The sequence below is a fragment of the Oncorhynchus keta genome, unplaced genomic scaffold (genome assembly GCF_023373465.1).
Source record: "Oncorhynchus keta strain PuntledgeMale-10-30-2019 unplaced genomic scaffold, Oket_V2 Un_contig_18534_pilon_pilon, whole genome shotgun sequence".
NCBI lineage: Eukaryota > Metazoa > Chordata > Actinopteri > Salmoniformes > Salmonidae > Oncorhynchus > Oncorhynchus keta.
The window spans coordinates 46,562-69,966 of record NW_026280970.1 but is presented as its reverse complement, the minus strand read 5'-3'; the positions used below and the strand labels follow the sequence as shown (position 1 = coordinate 69,966).

General features: G+C 48.1%; 1 pseudogene; it reads left to right on the top strand.

The window, feature by feature from the left end:
- Positions 1–874: 874 nt before the first annotated feature.
- LOC127920170 (OTU domain-containing protein 7A-like) overlaps positions 875–23,405 on the top strand; it is a 46,179-nt pseudogene continuing 23,648 nt past the window's right edge.

The following is a 23,405-nucleotide window of genomic DNA, read 5'->3' as shown; positions in this document are numbered from 1 at the left end:
TCTGCTGGGCTTCTGCTGCTGTTCTGCTGGGCTTCTGCTGCTGTTCTGCAGGGCTTCTGCTGCTGTTCTGCTGGGCTTCTGCTGCTGTTCTGCTGGGCTTCTGCTGCTGTTCTGCTGGGCTTCTGCTGCTGTTCTGCTGTTCAACGTCTTTGTGTTGTGATTTGATTCACACACCCCAGGTGGCTGTGATGACGTACGTTTTCTTAGTGGTGCCATGCTCTGCTCAGTCAACACCTGCTGTCCAATGTCTGCTGACTCATTTAGACCGGAAAGGGCCGTAGGACACACACACACACGCACGCACGCACACACACACACACACCGGCCCCAGTGCTGTAGGAGACAGGAGATGTATTACAAAGGGCTCAGGCTCCACCCAGTGCATCTATGAAATGAGGCCCTGTACCCCTCCAAATGATGCCCTGTACCCCCTCCAAATAAGGCCCTGTACCCCTCCAAATGAGGCCCGGTACCCCTCCAAATGAGGCCCTGTACCCCCTCCAAATGAGGCCCTGTACCCCCTCCAAATGAGGCTCTGTACCCTCCAAATGAGGCCCTGTACCCCCTCCAAATGAGGCCCTGTACCCTCTCCAAATGAGGCCCTGTACCCTCTCCAAATGAGGCCCTGTACCCCCTCCAAATGAGGCCCTGTACCCTCTCCAAATGAGGTCCTGTACCCTCTCCAAATGAGGTCCTGTACCCTCTCCAAATGAGGCCCTATGCCATCAACAGCAAGATCAACATTTGACGTGTGTGTGTGTGTGTGTGTGTGTGTGTGTGTGTGTGTGTGTGTGTGTGTGTGTGTGTGTGTGTGTGTGTGTGTGTGTGTGTGTGTGTGTGTGTGTAACCCTCTATGTTCTCTCTCCTCAGTCAGGGCTGGTGTACACGGAGGAGGAATGGGAGAGAGAATGGAACGAGCTGCTGAAACTAGCTTCTAGTGAACCGCGTACACACAGCAGCAAGAACAACAACAATACTGGAGGGTGAGTATCACACACACACACACACACAACGGAGAGCAGTGAGCACCAAACTAGTTTACTGTTGGATAGCTGAGTATTGAGACTGTCATGGGTCATTGACTACTAGATCAGTTATGATGGTGTCTGGTTGATGTCTGTATAAAGCCCTGACTATGGTGTCTATAGGTCAATACCAGATCAGTTATGATGGTGTCTGTAGGTCAATACCAGATCAGTTATGATGGTGTCTATAGGTCAATACCAGATAAGTTATGATGGTGTCTATAGGTCAATACCAGATCAGTTATGATGGTGTCTATAGGTCAATACCAGATCAGTTATGATGGTGTCTATAGGTCAATATCAGATCAGTTATGATGGTATCTATAGGTCAATACCAGATCAGTTATGATGGTGTCTATAGGTCAATACCAGATCAGTTATGATGGTGTCTATAGGTCAATACCAGATCAGTTATGATGGTGTCTATAGGTCAATACCAGATCAGTTATGATGGTGTCTATAGGTCAGTATCAGATCAGTTATGATGGTGTCTGGTTGATGTCTCTATAAAGCCCTGACTATGGTGTCTATAGGTCGATATCAGATCAGTTATGATGGTGTCTGGTTGATGTCTCTATAAAGCCCTGACTATGGTGTCTATAGGTCAATACCAGATCAGTTATGATGGTGTCTATAGGCCAATCAGATCACACCTGCTAAAGCAGGATGCTAAGTTATGTAAAAGACTAAGACTATGGAGTTGTCATGGGCCATGATTCACACACAGACACACACACACACACACACAGACATACACACACTTGACATTCAAATATCAGCCAAAATTAGAGGTATATAATTTAAAATGTTTACCCAGTAGATCAGTAATGTCTGACAGGGGTTGTGTCTTGACGCAGGGTGGATAACTCAGAGGACCCTGTGTATGAGAGTCTGGAGGAGTTTCATGTGTTTGTCCTGGCTCACGTGCTGCGTCGACCAATCATAGTGGTGGCTGACACCATGCTACGGGACTCAGGGGGAGAGGGTGAGTACACACGCCATACTACTGGACTCAGGGGGAGAGGGTGAGTACACACGCCATGCTACGGGACTCAGGGGGAGAGGGTGAGTACACACGCCATGCTACGGGACTCAGAGGGAGAGGGTGAGTACACACGCCATGCTACGGGACTCAGGGGAGAGGGTGAGTACACACGCCATGCTACGGGACTCAGGGGGAGAGGGTGAGTACACACGCCATGCTACGGGACTCAGGGGGAGAGGGGTGAGTACACACGCCATGCTACGGGACTCAGGGGGAGAGGGTGAGTACACACGCCATGCTACTGGACTCAGGGGAGAGGGTGAGTACTGCTACATACTGCAGAGTCCCATTGTAGTGGTGGCTAGATGCTACATACTGCAGAGACCCATTGTAGTGGTGGCTAGATGCTAGGTGCTCAGAGACCCATTGTAGTGGTGGCTAGATGCTAGGTGCTCAGAGGCCCATTGTAGTGGTGGCTAGATGCTAGGTGCTTAGAGACCCATTGTAGTGGTGGCTAGATGCTAGGTGCTCAGAGACCCATTGTAGTGGTGGCTAGATGCTAGGTGCTTAGAGACCCATTGTAGTGGTGGCTAGATGTTAGGTGCTCAGAGACCCATTGTAGTTGTGGCTAGATGCTAGGTGCTTAGAGACCCATTGTAGTGGTGGCTAGATGCTAGGTGCTCAGAGACCCATTGTAGTGGTGGCTAGATGCTAGGTGCTCAGAGACCCATTGTAGTTGTGGCTAGATGCTAGGTGCTCAGAGACCCATTGTAGTTGTGGCTAGATGCTAGGTGCTCAGAGACCCATTGTAGTTGTGGCTAGATGCTAGGTGCTTAGAGACCCATTGTAGTGGTGGCTAGATGCTAGGTGCTCAGAGACCCATTGTAGTGGTGGCTAGATGCTAGGTGCTCAGAGACCCATTGTAGTTGTGGCTAGATGCTAGGTGCTTAGAGACCCATTGTAGTGGTGGCTAGATGCTAGGTGCTCAGAGACCCATTGTAGTGGTGGCTAGATGCTAGGTGCTCAGAGACCCATTGTAGTTGTGGCTAGATGCTAGGTGCTTAGAGACCCATTGTAGTTGTGGCTAGATGCTAGGTGCTTAGAGACCCATTGTAGTGGTGGCTAGATGCTAGGTGCTTAGAGACCCATTGTAGTTGTGGCTAGATGCTAGGTGCTTAGAGACCCATTGTAGTGGTGGCTAGGTGTTAGGTGCTCAGAGACCCATTGTAGTGGTGGCTAGATGCTAGGTGCTCAGAGACCCATTGTAGTGGTGGCTAGATGTTAGGTGCTCAGAGACCCATTGTAGTTGTGGCTAGATGCTAGGTGCTCAGAGACCCATTGTAGTGGTGGCTAGATGCTACATACTGCATAGACCCATTGTAGTGGTGGCTAGATGCTACATACTGCAGAGACCCATTGTAGTGGTGGTTAGATGCTACGTAATGCAGAGTCCCATTGTAGTGGTGGCTAGATGCTAGGTGCTTAGAGACCCATTGTAGTGGTGGCTAGATGCTAGGTGCTTAGAGACCCATTGTAGTGGTGGCTAGATGCTAGGTGCTCAGAGACCCATTGTAGTTGTGGCTAGATGCTAGGTGCTCAGAGACCCATTGTAGTTGTGGCTAGATGCTAGGTGCTCAGAGACCCATTGTAGTTGTGGCTAGATGCTAGGTGCTCAGAGACCCATTGTAGTTGTGGCTAGATGCTAGGTGCTCAGAGGCCCATTGTAGTGGTGTCTAGATGCTAGGTGCTCAGAGACCCATTGTAGTTGTGGCTAGATGCTAGGTGCTCAGAGGCCCATTGTAGTTGTGGCTAGATGCTAGGTGCTCAGAGACCCATTGTAGTTGTGGCTAGATGCTAGGTGCTCAGAGACCCATTGTAGTGGCGTCTAGATGTTAGGTGCTCAGAGGCCCATTGTAGTTGTGGCTAGATGTTAGGTGCTTATGAATTATTATGAATTATTATGAATTATTATGAATTATTATAAATTATTATAAAGTATTATTAATTATTATTAAATAGTATTAATTATTCAAAAAATATTATTACATATTATGAATTATTATGAATTATTATACATTATTATTAATTATTATTAAATATTATTAAATAGTATTAACTAGTCTGAATTATTATAAATGATTATTAATTATTATTAAATAGTATTAATTATTCTAAATCATTATTAAATAGTATGAATTATTATGAATTATTAGTAGATATTATTAATTATTATTAATTATTATTAAATATGATTAATTATTATTGAATATTATTAACTATTCAGAATTATTATTAGTTATTATTAATGATTCTGAATTATTCTGAATTATTATAAATTATTATGAATGATTAGGAATTATTATTATTATTACATATTCACAGCACAGACGTACGTACCTGCTCACCAAACCCGAAGAAGAAGAACGGTCCGACTCAGAGTCACGTATCTAGAGAGTTCGAGAGGACATTTTAGGTTTCTGCATTATGATGCGTTTATATGGCATTACATTGCATGGCAGCCATTTTAGCTCACCATGGGCAACATGGACCGATAGCGGTTCACATCATTCTCAGGAATTTTTAACAATGCTATGTACAAGATTTCAAATTCTTGTCGTAAATGGATATACGGAATGCTCAAAGGCACTAACATGGCGTCTAAAAAGCTGGCCCGACTCTTTAGACATATTGCTCTGGTAAGACTCATTTGCATAAATCGAACTACTCTCATTCCTAGATGGGCCAAACGGAGAACTTTCAGACTGGGCCTTTCATCTCAACCTCTAACTGCCTGACCTCTTCTCCCCTCCCCCAGCATTTGCCCCCATCCCGTTTGGAGGGCTGTACCTGCCCCTGGAGGTGCCTCCTAACCTGTGCCACTGCTCCCCCCTGGTCCTAGCTTACGACCAGGCACACTTCTCTGCCCTGGTGTCCATGGAGCAGAAGGACCAGCACCAAGAACAAGGTAAGACAGACGACTGGAAGTTGACTGAGGATGTCCTAATATGAACACCGTAACCCCTAATGTGACTGAGGATGTCCTAATATGTATACCGTAACCCCTAAGGTGACTGAGGATGTCCTAATATGTATACCGTAACCCCTAATGTGACTGAGGATGTCCTAATATGTATACCGTAACCCCTAATGTGACTGAGGATGTCCTAATATGTATACCGTAACCCCTAAGGGGACTGAGGATGTCCTAATATGTATACCGTAACCCTAAGGGGACTGAGGATGTCCTAATATGTATACCGTAACCCCTAATGTGACTGAGGATGTCCTAATATGTATACCGTAACCCCTAATGTGACTGAGGATGTCCTAATATGTATACCGTAACCCCTAAGGGGACTGAGGATGTCCTAATATGTATACCGTAACCCCTAATGTGACTGAGGATGTCCTAATATGTATACCGTAACCCCTAAGGGGACTGAGGATGTCCTAATATGTATACCGTAACTCCTAAGGGGACTGAGGATGTCCTAATATGTATACCGTAACCCCTAATGTGACTGGGAATGTCCTAATATGTATACCGTAACCCCTAATGTGACTGGGAATGTCCTAATATGTATACCGTAACCCCTAAGGGGACTGAGGACGTCCTAATATGTATACCATAACCCCTAATGTGACTGAGGATGTCCTAATATGTATACCATAACTCCTAAGGCGACTGAGGATGTCCTAATATGTATACCGTAACCCCTAATGTGACTGAGGATGTCCTAATATGTAAACCGTAACCCCTAAGGGGACTGAGGATGTCCTAAATAGTGTACAGGGACTGCTTAGGTAACTGAGGATGTCCGGAAATGTATCCCGTTTCGATGAAGCAGGTAGACAGACATACAGTCTGTTATCTAGAGGAAGCGGGTAGACAGACATACAGTCTGTTATGTAGATGAAGCAGGTAGACATACAGTCTGTTATGTAGATGAAGCAGGTAGACATACAGTATGTTATGTAGATGAAGCAGGTAGACAGACATACAGTCTGTTATCTAGAGGAAGCAGGTAGACAGACATACAGTCTGTTATCTAGATGAAGCAGGTAGACATACAGTCTGTTATGTAGATAAAGCAGGTAGACAGACATACAGTCTGCTATGTAGAGGAAGCAGGTAGACAGACATACAGTCTGTTATCTAGAGGAAGCAGGTAGACAGACATACAGTCTGTTATGTAGATGAAGCAGGTAGACAGACATACAGTCTGCTATGTAGAGGAAGCAGGTAGACAGACATACAGTCTGTTATGTAGATGAAGCAGGTAGACAGACATACAGTCTGCTATGTAAAGGAAGCAGGTAGACAGACATACAGTCTGTTATGTAGATGAAGCAGGTAGACAGACATACAGTCTGTTATGTAGATGAAGCAGGTAGACAGACATACAGTCTGCTAGACAGACATACAGTCTGCTATGTAAAGGAAGCAGGTAGACAGACATACAGTCTGTTATGTAGATGAAGCAGGTAGACAGACATACAGTCTGCTATGTAGAGGAAGCAGGTAGACAGACATACAGTCTGTTATGTAGATGAAGCAGGTAGACAGACATACAGTCTGCTATGTAAAGGAAGCAGGTAGACAGACATACAGTCTGTTATGCAGATGAAGCAGGTAGACAGACATACAGTCTGTTATGTAGATGAAGCAGGTAGACAGACATACAGTCTGCTATGTAAAGGAAGCAGGTAGACAGACATACAGTCTGTTATGTAGATGAAGCAGGTAGACAGACATACAGTCTGCTATGTAGAAGAAGCAGGTAGACAGACATACAGTCTGTTATCTAGAAGAAGCAGGTAGACAGACATACAGTCTGTTATCTAGAGGAAGCAGGTAGACAGACATACAGTCTGTTATCTAGAGGAAGCAGGTAGACATAAAGTCTGCTATGTAAAGGAAGCAGGTAGACAGACATACAGTCTGTTATGTAGATGAAGCAGGTAGACAGACATACAGTCTGCTATGTAGAGGAAGCAGGTAGACAGACATACAGTCTGTTATCTCGAGGAAGCAGGTAGACAGACATACAGTCTGTTATCTAGAGGAAGCAGGTAGACATACAGTCTGTTATCTAGAGGAAGCAGGTAGACAGACATACAGTCTGTTATGTAGATGAAGCAGGTAGACAGACATACAGTCTGTTATGTAGAGGATGCAGGTAGACAGACATACAGTCTGTTATCTAGATGAAGCAGGTAGACAGACATACAGTCTGTTATCTAGATGAAGCAGGTCGACAGACATACAGTCTGCTATCTAGATGAAGCAGGTAGACAGACATACAGTCTGTTATCTAGAGGAAGCAGGTAGACAGACATACAGTCTGTTATCTCGAGGAAGCAGGTAGACATACAGTCTGGTATCTAGATGAAGCAGGTAGACAGACATACAGTCTGTTATCTAGAGGAAGCAGGTAGACAGACATACAGTTTTTATGTAGAGGAAGCAGGTAGACAGACATACAGTCGGTTATCTAGATGAAGCAGGTAGACATACAGTCTGTTATGTAGATGAAGCAGGTAGACAGACATACAGTCTGTTATGTAGATGAAGCAGGTAGACATACAGTATGTTATGTAGATGAAGCAGGTAGACAGACATACAGTCTGTTATCTAGAGGAAGCAGGTAGACAGACATACAGTCTGTTATCTAGATGAAGCAGGTAGACAGACATACAGTCTGTTATCTAGAGGAAGCAGGTAGACATACAGTCTGTTATCTAGAGGAAGCAGGTAGACAGACATACAGTATGTTATGTAGATGAAGCAGGTAGACAGACATACAGTCTGTTATGTAGAGGAAGCAGGTAGACAGACATATAGTCTGTTATCTAGATGAAGCAGGTAGACAGACATACAGTCTGTTATCTAGATGAAGCAGGTCGACAGACATACAGTCTGCTATCTAGATGAAGCAGGTAGACAGACATACAGTCTGTTATCTAGAGGCAGCAGGTAGACAGACATACAGTCTGTTATCTAGATGAAGCAGGTAGACAGACATACAGTCTGTTATCTCGAGGAAGCAGGTAGACATACAGTCTATTATCTAGATGAAGCAGGTAGACAGACATACAGTCTGTTATCTAGAGGAAGCAGGTAGACAGACATACAGTTTTTTACGTAGAGGAAGCAGGTAGACAGACAGTCTGTTATCTAGAGGAAGCAGGTAGACAGACATACAGTCGGTTATCTAGATGAAGCAGGTAGACATACAGTCTGTTATGTAGATGAAGCAGGTAGACAGACATACAGTCTTATGTAGATGAAGCAGGTAGACATACAGTATGTTATGTAGATGAAGCAGGTAGACAGACATACAGTCTGTTATCTAGAGGAAGCAGGTAGACAGACATACAGTCTGTTATCTAGATGAAGCAGGTAGACAGACATACAGTCTGTTATGTAGATGAAGCAGGTAGACAGACATACAGTCTGCTATGTAGAGGAAGCAGGTAGACAGACATACAGTCTGTTATCTAGAGGAAGCAGGTAGACAGACATACAGTCTGTTATCTAGAGGAAGCAGGTAGACATAAAGTCTGCTATGTAAAGGAAGCAGGTAGACAGACATACAGTCTGTTATGTAGATGAAGCAGGTAGACAGACATACAGTCTGCTATGTAGAGGAAGCAGGTAGACAGACATACAGTCTGCTATGTAGAGGAAGCAGGTAGACAGACATACAGTCTGTTATCTCGAGGAAGCAGGTAGACAGACATACAGTCTGTTATCTAGAGGAAGCAGGTAGACATACAGTCTGTTATCTAGAGGAAGCAGGTAGACAGACATACAGTCTGTTATGTAGATGAAGCAGGTAGACAGACATACAGTCTGTTATGTAGAGGAAGCAGGTAGACAGACATACAGTCTGTTATCTAGATGAAGCAGGTAGACAGACATACAGTCTGTTATCTAGATGAAGCAGGTCGACAGACATACAGTCTGCTATCTAGATGAAGCAGGTAGACAGACATACAGTCTGTTATCTAGAGGCAGCAGGTAGACAGACATACAGTCTGTTATCTAGATGAAGCAGGTAGACAGACATACAGTCTGTTATCTCGAGGAAGCAGGTAGACATACAGTCTATTATCTAGATGAAGCAGGTAGACAGACATACAGTCTGTTATCTAGAGGAAGCAGGTAGACAGACATACAGTTTTTACGTAGAGGAAGCAGGTAGACAGACAGTCTGTTATCTAGAGGAAGCAGGTAGACAGACATACAGTCGGTTATCTAGATGAAGCAGGTAGACATACAGTCTGTTATGTAGATGAAGCAGGTAGACAGACATACAGTCTGTTATGTAGATGAAGCAGGTAGACATACAGTATGTTATGTAGATGAAGCAGGTTGACAGACATACAGTCTGTTATCTAGAGGAAGCAGGTAGACAGACATACAGTCTGTTATCTAGATGAAGCAGGTAGACAGACATACAGTCTGTTATGTAGATGAAGCAGGTAGACAGACATACAGTCTGCTATGTAGAGGAAGCAGGTAGACAGACATACAGTCTGTTATCTAGAGGAAGCAGGTAGACAGACATACAGTCTGTTATCTAGAGGAAGCAGGTAGACATAAAGTCTGCTATGTAAAGGAAGCAGGTAGACAGACATACAGTCTGTTATGTAGATGAAGCAGGTAGACAGACATACAGTCTGCTATGTAGAGGAAGCAGGTAGACAGACATACAGTCTGCTATGTAGAGGAAGCAGGTAGACAGACATACAGTCTGTTATGTAGATGAAGCAGGTAGACAGACATACAGTCTGTTATGTAGATGAAGCAGGTAGACATACAGTATGTTATGTAGATGAAGCAGGTAGACAGACATACAGTATGTTATCTAGAGGAAGCAGGTAGACAGACATACAGTCTGTTATCTAGATGAAGCAGGTAGACAGACATACAGTCTGTTATGTAGATGAAGCAGGTAGACATACAGTCTGTTATGTAGATGAAGCAGGTAGACAGACATACAGTCTGCTATGTAGATGAAGCAGGTAGACAGACATACAGTCTGTTATCTAGAGGAAGCAGGTAGACAGACATACAGTCTGTTATGTAGAGGAAGCAGGTAGACATACAGAGAGAGTGAGACTAGGGAGAGAGAGAGAGAGAGAGACTAGAGAGAGAAAGAGACCAGAGAGAGAGCGAGACTAGGGAGAGCGAGAGAGAGAGAAAAAGAGAGACCAGAGAGAGAGAGAGACTAGAGAGAGAGAGCGAGACTAGAGAGAGAGAGCGAGACTAGGGAGAGAGAGGGAGACGAGAGAGAGAGAGAGAGAGAGAGAGAGAGAGAGAGAGAGAGAGAGAGAGAGAGAGAGGCTAGAGAGAGACTAGAGAGAGAGAGACAGAGAGAGACTAGAGAGAGAGAGAGAGAGAGACTAGAGAGAGAGAGAGACTAGAGAGAGAGAGACTAGAGAGAGAGAGAGAGAGAGAGAGAGAGAGAGAGAGAGAGAGAGAGAGAGAGACTAGGGAGCGAGAGTGAGAGAGAGACTAGGGAGCGAGAGAGAGAGACAGAGACTCCTTTTTCTCTCTCCCTTATAATAACAATCTGACTTGTCCTTCCCAGCATTGCTGGTTTTCTATGCTTGTTTTATTTCCGTGGTATAGCAAATATGACTAAAGCCAGGCTATGTAAACAGCTGCAGTTATTTAAAACTATTTTTAGATGTACATATTATTTGAACATTTCCTGCTTTACACTAAGTTGGCCCAATCAGCATTTCTCCTGCCTTCCACTGAAATGAACGAGGCCATTTTATCTTAAAGCCTCTATTTCCTTCAACACTGTTGCTGACTAATGACTGCTAGCTTAACGGATGGAAAGAAGTGTAAAACGTACCTGAAACGTGAACATACATGTATCATCATTAACGTCTTCTCAGTTGAATCCTTATTGGGCGGCAGGGTAGACTAGTGGTTAGAGTGGAGGGCGGCAGGGTAGACTAGTGGTTAGAGTGGAGGGGTGGCAGGGTAGACTAGTGGTTAGAGTGGAGGGGTGGCAGGGTAGACTAGTGGTTAGAGTGGAGGGTTGGCAGGGTAGACTAGTGGTTAGAGTGGAGGGGTGGCAGGGTAGACTAGTGGTTAGAGTGGAGGGGTGGCAGGGTAGACTAGTGGTTAGAGTGGAGGGGTGGCAGGGTAGACTAGTGGTTAGAGTGGAGGGTTGGCAGGGTAGACTAGTGGTTAGAGTGGAGGGTTGGCAGGGTAGACTAGTGGTTAGAGTGGAGGGTTGGCAGGGTAGACTAGTGGTTAGAGTGGAGGGTGGCAGGGTAGACTAGTGGTTAGAGTGGAGGGGCGGCAGGGTAGACTAGTGGTTAGAGTGGAGGGGTGGCAGGGTAGACTAGTGGTTAGAGTGGAGGGGTGGCAGGGTAGACTAGTGGTTAGAGTGGAGGGTTGGCAGGGTAGACTAGTGGTTAGAGTGGAGGGTTGGCAGGGTAGACTAGTGGTTAGAGTGGAGGGGTGGCAGGGTAGACTAGTGGTTAGAGTGGAGGGGTGGCAGGGTAGACTAGTGGTTAGAGTGGAGGGTTGGCAGGGTAGACTAGTGGTTAGAGTGGAGGGGCGGCAGGGTAGACTAGTGGTTAGAGTGGAGGGTTGGCAGGGTAGACTAGTGGTTAGAGTGGAGGGGCGGCAGGGTAGACTAGTGGTTAGAGTGGAGGGGTGGCAGGGTAGCCTAGTGGTTAGAGTGGAGGGTTGGCAGGGTAGACTAGTGGTTAGAGTGGAGGGGTGGCAGGGTAGACTAGTGGTTAGAGTGGAGGGTTGGCAGGGTAGACTAGTGGTTAGAGTGGAGGGTTGGCAGGGTAGACTAGTGGTTAGAGTGGAGGGTTGGCAGGGTAGACTAGTGGTTAGAGTGGAGGGTTGGCAGGGTAGACTAGTGGTTAGAGTGGAGGGTTGGCAGGGTAGACTAGTGGTTAGAGTGGAGGGGTGGCAGGGTAGACTAGTGGTTAGAGTGGAGGGGCGGCAGGGTAGACTAGTGGTTAGAGTGGAGTGGAGGGGTGGCAGGGTAGACTAGTGGTTAGAGTGGAGGGGTGGCAGGGTAGACTAGTGGTTAGAGTGGAGGGTTGGCAGGGTAGACTAGTGGTTAGAGTGGAGGGTTGGCAGGGTAGACTAGTGGTTAGAGTGGAGGGGTGGCAGGGTAGACTAGTGGTTAGAGTGGAGGGGTGGCAGGGTAGACTAGTGGTTAGAGTGGAGGGTTGGCAGGGTAGACTAGTGGTTAGAGTGGAGGGGCAGCAGGGTAGACTAGTGGTTAGAGTGGAGGGGTGGCAGGGTAGCCTAGTGGTTAGAGTGGAGGGTTGGCAGGGTAGACTAGTGGTTAGAGTGGAGGGTTGGCAGGGTAGACTAGTGGTTAGAGTGAAGGGGCGGCAGGGTAGACTAGTGGTTAGAGTGGAGGGTCGGCAGGGTAGACTAGTGGTTAGAGTGGAGGGTCGGCAGGGTAGACTAGTGGTTAGAGTGGAGGGTTGGCAGGGTAGACTAGTGGTTAGAGTGGAGGGTTGGCAGGGTAGACTAGTGGTTAGAGTGGAGGGTTGGCAGGGTAGACTAGTGGTTAGAGTGGAGGGTTGGCAGGGTAGACTAGTGGTTAGAGTGGAGGGGCGGGGCGGCAGGGTAGACTAGTGGTTAGAGTGGAGGGGCGGGGCGGCAGGGTAGACTAGTGGTTAGAGTGGAGGGGCGGCAGGTAGACTAGTGGTTAGAGTGGAGGGTTGGCAGGGTAGACTAGTGGTTAAAGTGGAGGGTTGGCAGGGTAGACTAGTGGTTAGAGTGGAGGGTTGGCAGGGTAGACTAGTGGTTAGAGTGGAGGGTTGGCAGGGTAGACTAGTGGTTAGAGTGGAGGGGTGGCAGGGTAGACTAGTGGTTAGAGTGGAGGGTTGGCAGGGTAGACTAGTGGTTAGAGTGGAGGGTTGGCAGGGTAGACTAGTGGTTAGAGTGGAGGGTTGGCAGGGTAGACTAGAGGTTAGAGTGGAGGGTTGGCAGGGTAGACTAGTGGTTAGAGTGGAGGGCGGCAGGGTAGACTAGTGGTTAGAGTGGAGGGTTGGCAGGGTAGACTAGTGGTTAGAGTGGAGGGTTGGCAGGGTAGACTAGTGGTTAGAGTGGAGGGTTGGCAGGGTAGACTAGTGGTTAGAGTGGAGGGGCGGCAGGGTAGACTAGTGGTTAGAGTGGAGGGTTGGCAGGGTAGACTAGTGGTTAGAATGGAGGGTTGGCAGGGTAGACTAGTGGTTAGAGTGGAGGGTTGGCAGGGTAGACTAGTGGTTAGAGTGGAGGGGTGGCAGGTAGCCTAGTGGTTAGAGTGGAGGGGTGGCAGGGTAGACTAGTGGTTAGAGTGGAGGGGTGGCAGGGTAAACTAGTGGTTAGAATGGAGGGTTGGCAGGGTAGACTAGTGGTTAGAGTGGAGGGTTGGCAGGGTAGACTAGTGGTTAGAGTGGAGGGTTGGCAGGGTAGACTAGTGGTTAGAGTGGAGGGGCGGCAGGGTAGACTAGTGGTTAGAGTGGAGGGTTGGCAGGGTAGACTAGTGGTTAGAGTGGAGGGTTGGCAGGGTAGACTAGTGGTTAGAGTGGAGGGGCGGCAGGGTAGCCTAGTGGTTAGAGTGGAGGGGCGGCAGGGTAGACTAGTGGTTAGAGTGGAGGGGCGGCAGGGTAGCCTAGTGGTTAGAGTGGAGGGTTGGCAGGGTAGACTAGTGGTTAGAGTGGAGGGTTGGCAGGGTAGACTAGTGGTTAGAGTGGAGGGTTAACAGGGTAGACTAGTGGTTAGAGTGGAGGGTTGGCAGGGTAGACTAGTGGTTAGAGTGGAGGGGCGGCAGGGTAGCCTAGTGGTTAGAGTGGAGGGTTGGCAGGGTAGACTAGTGGTCAGAGTGGAGAGTTGGCAGGGTAGACTAGTGGTTAGAGTGGAGGGGCGGCAGGGTAGACTAGTGGTTAGAGTGGAGGGGCGGCAGGGTAGACTAGTGGTTAGAGTGGAGGGGCGGCAGGGTAGACTAGTGGTTAGAGTGGAGGGGCGGCAGGGTAGACTAGTGGTTAGAGTGGAGGGTTGGCTGGGTAGACTAGTGGTTAGAGTGGAGGGTTGGCAGGGTAGACTAGTGGTTAGAGTGGAGGGTTGGCAGGGTAGACTAGTGGTTAGAATGGAGGGGTGGCAGGGGAGACTAGTGGTTAGAGTGGAGGGGTGGCAGGGTATACTAGTGGTTAGAGTGGAGGGTTGGCAGGGTAGACTAGTGGTTAGAATGGAGGGGTGGCAGGGGAGACTAGTGGTCAGAGTGGAGAGTTGGCAGGGTAGACTAGTGGTTAGAGTGGACGGGGTGGCAGGGTAGACTAGTGGTTAGAGTGGAGGGGCGGCAGGGTAGACTAGTGGTCAGAGTGGAGAGTTGGCAGGGTAGACTAGTGGTTAGAGTGGAGGGGCGGCAGGGTAGACTAGTGGTTAGAGTGGAGGGGCGGCAGGGTAGACTAGTGGTTAGAGTGGAGGGTTGGCTGGGTAGACTAGTGGTTAGAGTGGAGGGTTGGCAGGGTAGACTAGTGGTTAGAGTGGAGGGTTGGCAGGGTAGACTAGTGGTTAGAATGGAGGGTGGCAGGGAGACTAGTGGTTAGAGTGGAGGGGTGGCAGGGTAGACTAGTGGTTAGAGTGGAGGGTTGGCAGGGTAGACTAGTGGTTAGAATGGAGGGTTGGCAGGGGAGACTAGTGGTCAGAGTGGAGAGTTGGCAGGGTAGACTAGTGGTTAGAGTGGAGGGGTGGCAGGGTAGACTAGTGGTTAGAGTGGAGGGGCGGCAGGGTAGACTAGTGGTTAGAGTGGAGGGTTGGCTGGGTAGACTAGTGGTTAGAGTGGAGGGGCGGCAGGGTAGACTAGTGGTTAGAGTGGAGGGTTGGCAGGGTAGACTAGTGGTTAGAATGGAGGGGTGGCAGGGTAGACTAGTGGTTAGAGTAGAGGGGTGGCAGGGTAGCCTAGTGGTTAGAGTGGAGGGGCGGCAGGGTAGACTAGTGGTTAGAGTGGAGGGGCGGCAGGGTAGCCTAATGGTTAGAGTGGAGGGGCGGCAGGGTAGCCTAGTGGTTAGAGTGGAGGGGCGGCAGGGTAGACTAGTGGTTAGAGTGGAGGGGCGGCAGGGTAGACTAGTGGTTAGAGTGGAGGGGCGGCAGGGTAGACTAGTGGTTAGAGTGGAGGGTTGGCAGGGTAGACTAGTGGTTAGAGTGGAGGGGCGGCAGGGTAGCCTAGTGGTTAGAGTGGAGGGGCGGCAGGGTAGACTAGTGGTTAGAGTGGAGGGTTGGCAGGGTAGACTAGTGGTTAGAGTGGAGGGTTGGCAGGGTAGACTAGTGGTTAGAGTGGAGGGGCTGCAGGGTAGCCTAGTGGTTAGAGTGGAGGGGCGGCAGGGTAGCCTAGTGGTTAGAGTGGAGGGGCGGCAGGGTAGCCTAGTGGTTAGAGTGGAGGGGTGGCAGGGTAGACTAGTGGTTAGAGTGGAGGGGTGGCAGGGTAGCCTAGAGGTTAGAGTGGAGGGTCGGCAGGGTAGACTAGTGGTTAGAGTGGAGGGTCGGCAGGGTAGACTAGTGGTTAGAGTGGAGGGGCGGCAGGGTAGACTAGTGGTTAGAGTGGAGGGGCGGCAGGGTAGACTAGTGGTTAGAGTGGAGGGTTGGCAGGGTAGACTAGTGGTTAGAGTGGAGGGTTGGCAGGGTATACTAGTGGTTAGAGTGGAGGGTTGGCAGGGTAGCCTAGTGGTTAGAGTGGAGGGTTGGCAGGGTAGACTAGTGGTTAGAGTGGAGGGTTGGCAGGGTAGACTAGTGGTTAGAATGGAGGGGTGGCAGGGTAGACTAGTGGTTAGAGTGGAGGGTTGGCAGGGTAGACTAGTGGTTAGAGTGGAGGGTTGGCAGGGTAGACTAGTGGTTAGAGTGGAGGGTTGGCAGGGTAGACTAGTGGTTAGAGTGGAGGGTCGGCAGGGTAGACTAGTTGTTAGAGTGGAGGGTTGGCAGGGTAGCCTAGTGGTTAGAGTGGAGGGGCGGCAGGGTAGACTAGTGGTTAGAGTGGAGGGTTGGCAGGGTAGACTAGTGGTTAGAGTGGAGGGGCGGCAGGGTAGACTAGTGGTTAGAGTGGAGGGGCGGCAGGGTAGCCTAGTGGTTAGAGTGGAGGGGCGGCAGGGTAGACTAGCGGTTAGAGTGGAGAGGTGGCAGGGTAGACTAGTGGTTAGAGTGGAGGGGGGGCAGGGTAGACTAGTGGTTAGAGTGGAGGGGCGGCAGGGTAGACTAGTGGTTAGAGTGGAGGGTTGGCAGGGTAGACTAGTGGTTAGAGTGGAGGGTCGGCAGGGTAGACTAGTGGTTAGAGTGGAGGGTCGGCAGGGTAGACTAGTGGTTAGAGTGGAGGGTTGGCAGGGTAGACTAGTGGTTAGAGTGGAGGGTTGGCAGGGTAGACTAGTGGTTAGAGTGGAGGGTTGGCAGGGTAGACTAGTGGTTAGAGTGGAGGGTTGGCAGGGTAGACTAGTGGTTAGAGTGGAGGGTTGGCAGGGTAGACTAGTGGTTAGAGTGGAGGGTCGGTAGGGTAGACTAGTTGTTAGAGTGGAGGGGTGGCAGGGTAGCCTAGTGGTTAGAGTGGAGGGGCGGCAGGGTAGACTAGTGGTTAGAGTGGAGGGTTGGCAGGGTAGACTAGTGGTTAGAGTGGAGGGTTGGCAGGGTAGCCTAGTGGTTAGAGTGGAGGGGCGGCAGGGTAGACTAGTGGTTAGAGTGGAGGGTTGGCAGGGTAGACTAGTGGTTAGAGTGGAGGGGCGGCAGGGTAGACTAGTGGTTAGAGTGGAGGGGCGGCAGGGTAGCCTAGTGGTTAGAGTGGAGGGGCGGCAGGGTAGACTAGCGGTTAGAGTGGAGAGGTGGCAGGGTAGACTAGTGGTTAGAGTGGAGGGGGGGCAGGGTAGACTAGTGGTTAGAGTGGAGGGGCGGCAGGGTAGCCTGGTGGTTAGAGTAGAGGGGCGGCAGGGTAGCCTAGTGGTTAGAGTGGAGGGGCGGCAGGGTAGACTAGTGGTTAGAGTGGAGGGGCGGCAGGGTAGCCTAGTGGTTGGAGTGGAGGGGTGGCAGGGTAGACTAGTGGTTAGAGTGGAGGGGTGGCAGGGTAGCCTAGTGGTTAGAGTGGAGGGGCGGCAGGGTAGCCTAGTGGTTAGAGTGGAGGGTTGGCAGGGTAGACTAGTGGTTAGAGTGGAGGGGCGGCAGGGTAGCCTAGTGGTTAGAGTGGAGGGGCGGCAGGGTAGACTAGTGGTTAGAGTGGAGGGGCGGCAGGGTAGCCTAGTGGTTGGAGTGGAGGGGTGGCAGGGTAGCCTAGTGGTTAGAGTGGAGGGGTGGCAGGGTAGACTAGTGGTTAGAGTGGAGGGGCGGCAGGGTAGCCTAGTGGTTAGAGTGTAGGGACGGCAGGGTAGCCGAGTGGTTAGAGTGGAGGGGCGGCAGGGTAGACTAGTGGTTAGAGTGGAGGGGTGGCAGGGTAGCCTAGTGGTTAGAGTGGAGTGGCGGCAGGGTAGCCTAGTGGTTAGAGTGGAGGGATGGCAGGGTAGCCTAGTGGTTAGAGTGGAGGGTTGGCAGGGTATCCTAGTGGTTAGAGTGGAGGGGCGGCAGGGTAGCCTAGTGGTTGGAGCGGTGGACTAGTAACTGGAAGGTTGCAAGTTCAAACCCCTGAGCTGACAAGGTACAAATCTGTCGTTCTGCCCCTGAATAGGCAGTTAACCCACTGTTCCTAGGCCGTCATTGCAAATAAGAATTTCTTCTTAACTGACTTGCCTAGTTAAATAAAGGTTAAATAAAGATAAAAAATCAAATGAAAAAATCTGTGCCATTGTGTTTTGGTAATGGGGTGTAAATACACATAATCGCCACCAGAGGGCAGCGCTGACTAAATGAAAGAAGCCATTGTGTTTTGGTAATGGGGTGTAAATACACATCATCGCCACCAGAGGGCAGCGCTGACTAAATGAAAGAAGCCATTGTGTTTTGGTAGTGGGGTGTAAATACACATCATCGCCACCAGAGGGCAGCGCTGACTAAATGAAAGAAGCCATTGTGTTTTGGTAGTGGGGTGTAAATACACATCATCGCCACCAGAGGGCAGCGCTGACTAAATGAAAAGAAGCTATTTGTGCAGCCGATGAGGGAGGGACTTCCAGCGCTGTTTAACACAGACAGTAATGCTCTTTTCTTTTTGTTCCAGTCCAACACTAACACACCTGATTCAACTAATCAGCTCATCATCAAAACCCTTATTTAGTTCAATCCCGTGTGCTACTGTTGGGACGGAACGAACATGTTCTGTCCTGTCCCCCACCAGGGACTCTCCCTTTCGAAATATCGCTGCTATTTTTTATTTAAACTTTGTCGAACTAACAAAATCAATTTCATTCGTTTATTTTTTAACTAGGCAAGTTAGTTAAGACCAAATTCGTATTTACAGTGACCTTTGATATTTGGTTGCCGTTGGATCCTGTCGATGTGTTCTGAGACGAGTTCCTGGCCTTTCTTTTAGACAAAGGGTTGTAAACGCAGCCAGCTATGGAATCACACAGCCGTACTGCCTTACAGGTGGTCTCAAGGCTTGTTTTGACAGCTGCTGCGTTTGATAACCGCCATTTTGTGTCAAACTACTGTATTCATACTGTATCCGTGGGTCTATTATCTGTCTCGTAGAAATATAGGGTCTCTATCTCTTTTCGACCACCATTTTGTGTCAAACTACTGTATTCATACTGTATCCGTGGGTCTATTATCTGTCTCGTAGAAATATAGGGTCTCTATCTCTTTTCGACCACCATTTTGTGTCAAACTACTGTATTCATACTGTATCCGTGGGTCTATTATCTGTCTCGTAGAAATATAGGGTCTCTATCTCTTTTTGACCATCATTTTGTGTCAAACTACTGTATTCATACAGTATCCGTGGGTCTACTATCTCTCTCGTAGAAATATAGGGTGTCTATCTCTTTTTGACCATCATTTTGTGTCAAACTACTGTATTCATACTGTATCCGTGGGTCTATTATCTGTCTCGTAGAAATATAGGGTCTCTATCTCTTTTCGACCACCATTTTGTGTCAAACTACTGTATTCATACAGTATCCGTGGGTCTACTATCTCTCTCGTAGAAATATAGGGTCTCTATCTCTTTTCGACCACCATTTTGTGTCAAACTACTGTATTCATACTGTATCCGTGGGTCTATTATCTGTCTCGTAGAAATATAGGGTCTCTATCTCTTTTCGACCACCATTTTGTGTCAAACTACTGTATTCATACTGTATCCGTGGGTCTATTATCTGTCTCGTAGAAATATAGGGTCTCTATCTCTTTTCGACCACCATTTTGTGTCAAACTACTGTATTCATACAGTATCCGTGGGTCTACTATCTCTCTCGGAGAAATATAGGGTCTCTATCTCTTTTCGACCACCATTTTGTGTCAAACTACTGTATTCATACTGTATCCGTGGGTCTATTATCTGTCTCGTAGAAATATAGGGTCTCTATCTCTTTTTGACCATCATTTTGTGTCAAACTACTGTATTCATACAGTATCCGTGGGTCTACTATCTCTCTCGTAGAAATATAGGGTGTCTATCTCTTTTTGACCATCATTTTGTGTCAAACTACTGTATTCATACTGTATCCGTGGGTCTATTATCTGTCTCGTAGAAATATAGGGTCTCTATCTCTTTTCGACCACCATTTTGTGTCAAACTACTGTATTCATACAGTATCCGTGGGTCTACTATCTCTCTCGTAGAAATATAGGGTCTCTATCTCTTTTCGACCATCATTTTGTGTCAAACTACTGTATTCATACAGTATCCGTGGGTCTACTATCTCTCTCGTAGAAATATAGGGTCTCTATCTCTTTTCGACCACCATTTTGTGTCAAACTACTGTATTCATACTGTATCCGTGGGTCTATTATCTGTCTCATAGAAATATAGGGTCTCTATCTCTTTTCGACCACCATTTTGTGTCAAACTACTGTATTCATACTGTATCCGTGGGTCTATTATCTGTCTCGTAGAAATATAGGGTCTCTATCTCTTTTCGACCACCATTTTGTGTCAAACTATTGTAGTCATACAGTATCCGTGGGTCTACTATCTCTCTCGTAGAAATATAGGGTCTCTATCTCTTTTTGACCATCATTTTGTGTCAAACTACTGTATTCATACAGTATCCGTGGGTCTACTATCTCTCTCGTAGAAATATAGGGTGTCTATCTCTTTTCGACCACCATTTTGTGTCAAACTACTGTATTCATACAGTATCCGTGGGTCTACTATCTCTCTCGTAGAAATATAGGGTCTCTATCTCTTTTCGACCACCATTTTGTGTCAAACTACTGTATTCATACAGTATCCGTGGGTCTACTATCTCTCTCGTAGAAATATAGGGTGTCTATCTCTTTTCGACCACCATTTTGTGTCAAACTACTGTATTCATACAGTATCTGTGGGTCTACTATCTCTCTCGTAGAAATATAGGGTCTCTATCTCTTTTCGACCACCATTTTGTGTCAAACTACTGTATTCATACAGTATCCGTGGGTCTACTATCTCTCTCGTAGAAATATAGGGTCTCTATCTCTTTTCGACCACCATTTTGTGTCAAACTACTGTATTCATACAGTATCCGTGGGTCTACTATCTCTCTCGTAGAAATATAGGGTCTCTATCTCTTTTCGACCACCATTTTGTGTCAAACTGCTGGTTTCATAAGCGATCTGGATACCTGTTGTCTCTACAGTCAATGGGAAGATCTGTGTTGTTCAGTGTTCCTTGACAGCTGTAGTGTTTGTGACCTTCGTGTCCCAGACAGGTTTCTACCGGTCTCTGTTTACTATAGAGAGGAGCACAGCACACCACCACACGTTGAGGCTAGCTAGACCACGAGTCCCAGACGACACCCTAAACCCTGCACAGTAGTGCACTACTTTTGACCAGAGCGCGTAGTCCCAAATAGAACCCCCCCCCGTTCTCTTTGTAGCGCACTACCGTGGTCAAAAGTAGCGCGCTGTATAAGGGCGTAGGGTGCCATTTGGGGCACGTGCCCAATGCTTCCCTGTTTGTATCTGGTTGTTCTGTTCTCGTTTGGAACTCTGATAAACATTCTAGAACACTATAAACATTCTAGAACACTGTTCCAGAACTACTACTGGTTTCATTGTGATGTCATGCCATGTTCCAGTCAGTAGCTCCTCTGCCTACAGTATCTACAAATACACAAGGTGCAATTTCAATCAATTAGCCCATGTGTCAGATAACATTTCTACATTACCAGGTGAGGTAATTCGTCATCAAATGATGTGCCCAGGGGCCCTGACCTCCAGGGGACCCCCATTGGTTTTTAGGCTGACAGGTAGCCTAGTAGAGTGTTGGGCCAGTAACCAGCAGGTAGCCTAGTGGTTAGAGTGTTGGGCCAGTAACCAGCAGGTAGCCTAGTGGTTAGAGCGTTGGGCCAGTAACCAGCAGGTAGACTAGTGGTTAGAGTGTTGGGCCAGTAACCAGCAGGTAGCCTAGTGGTTAGAGCGTTGGGCCAGTAACCAGCAGGTAGACTATTGGTTAGAGCGTTGGGCCAGTAACCAGCAGGTAGACTAGTGGTTAGAGTGTTGGGCCAGTAACCAGCAGGTAGACTAGTGGTTAGAGCGTTGGGCCAGTAACCAGCAGGTAGACTAGTGGTTAGAGTGTTGGGCCAGTAACCAGCAGGTAGCCTAGTGGTTAGAGCGTTGGGCCAGTAACCAGCAGGTAGACTAGTGGTTAGAGCGTTGGGCCAGTAACCAGCAGGTAGCCTAGTGGTTAGAGCGTTGGGCCAGTAACCAGCAGGTAGACTAGTGGTTAGAGTGTTGGGCCAGTAACCAGCGGGTAGACTAGTGGTTAGAGTGTTGGGCCAGTAACCAGCAGGTAGACTAGTGGTTAGAGCGTTGGGCCAGTAACCAGCAGGTAGACTAGTGGTTAGAGTGTTGGGCCAGTAACCAGCAGGTAGCCTAGTGGTTAGAGCGTTGGGCCAGTAACCAGCAGGTAGACTAGTGGTTAGAGCGTTGGGCCAGTAACCAGCAGGTAGACTAGTGGTTAGAGTGTTGGGCCAGTAACCAGCAGGTAGACTAGTGGTTAGAGCGTTGGGCCAGTAACCAGCAGGTAGACTAGTGGTTAGAGTGTTGGGCCAGTAACCAGCAGGTAGACTAGTGGTTAGAGTGTTGGGCCAGTAACCAGCAGGTAGACTAGTGGTTAGAGTGTTGGGCCAGTAACCAGCAGGTAGACTAGTGGTTAGAGTGTTGGGCCAGTAACCAGCAGGTAGTCTAGTGGTTAGAGTGTTGGGCCAGTAACCAGCGGGTAGCCTTGTGGTTAGAGCGTTGGGCCAGTAACCGAAAGGTTGCTCGATCGAATCCCTGAGCTGACAAGGTAAAAATCTGTCGTACTGCCCCTGAACAAGGCAGTTAACCCACTGGGGGGGTGCTAAAGTGTTTTTCACGTGAGGTGGGTAGGCCCCGCCACTAAATCTTGCTTCGGGCCCCCGAAAGGCTAGAGGCGCTTCTGGTTGTACTCTGTGCAAATAGTTGCCAGGAGCAGGGAGGGAGTTATTCAGGGAGAGGATGAGGGAGGGAGGGAGGGTTCAGGGTTCATTAAGTGAGTGGGAGGGAGGGAGGTTTTTCGGAGGAAGGGGTGAGGAAGGGGCCGATGGGTTGTTCTAGGACAGACGCTGAGGTTCTTGTCAACAGAAGGGCCGTAAACACTTTTCCAGTTCCCTGAATGAGACGGGGGGGGGGTCATGTCTGAACAGAAAGAGGAACAGGGGCAGGACAGCACGTTCAGTAATCTGTACTCTGGGCCCAAGTGGCAACCTAGTCCTTATAGTGCTAGTCCCTACAAAGGGCTCATTTTGGAAGTAGTGCTCTATGTAGGGCTCATGTTGAAAGTAGTGCTCTATGTAGGGCACATGTTGAAAGTAGTGCTCTATATAGGGCTCATGTTGAAAGTAGTGCTCTATATAGGGCTCATGTTGAAAGTAGTGCTCTATATAGGGCTCATGTTGAAAGTAGTGCTCTATATAGGGCTCATGTTGAAAGTAGTGCACTATATAGGGCTCATGTTGAAAGTAGTGCTCTATATAGGGCTCATGTTGAAAGTAGTGCTCTATATAGGGCTCATGTTGAAAGTAGTGCTCTATATAGGGCTCATGTTGAAAGTAGTGCTCTATATAGGGCTCATGTTGAAAGTAGTGCACTATAGAGGGCTATATAGGGCTCATGTTGAAAGTAGTGCTCTATATAGGGCTCATGTTGAAAGTAGTGCACTATATAGGGCTCATGTTGAAAGTAGTGCACTATAGAGGGCTATATAGGGCTCATGTTGAAAGCAGTGCTCTATATAGGGCTCATGTTGGAAGTAGTGCACTATAGATGGCTCATGTTG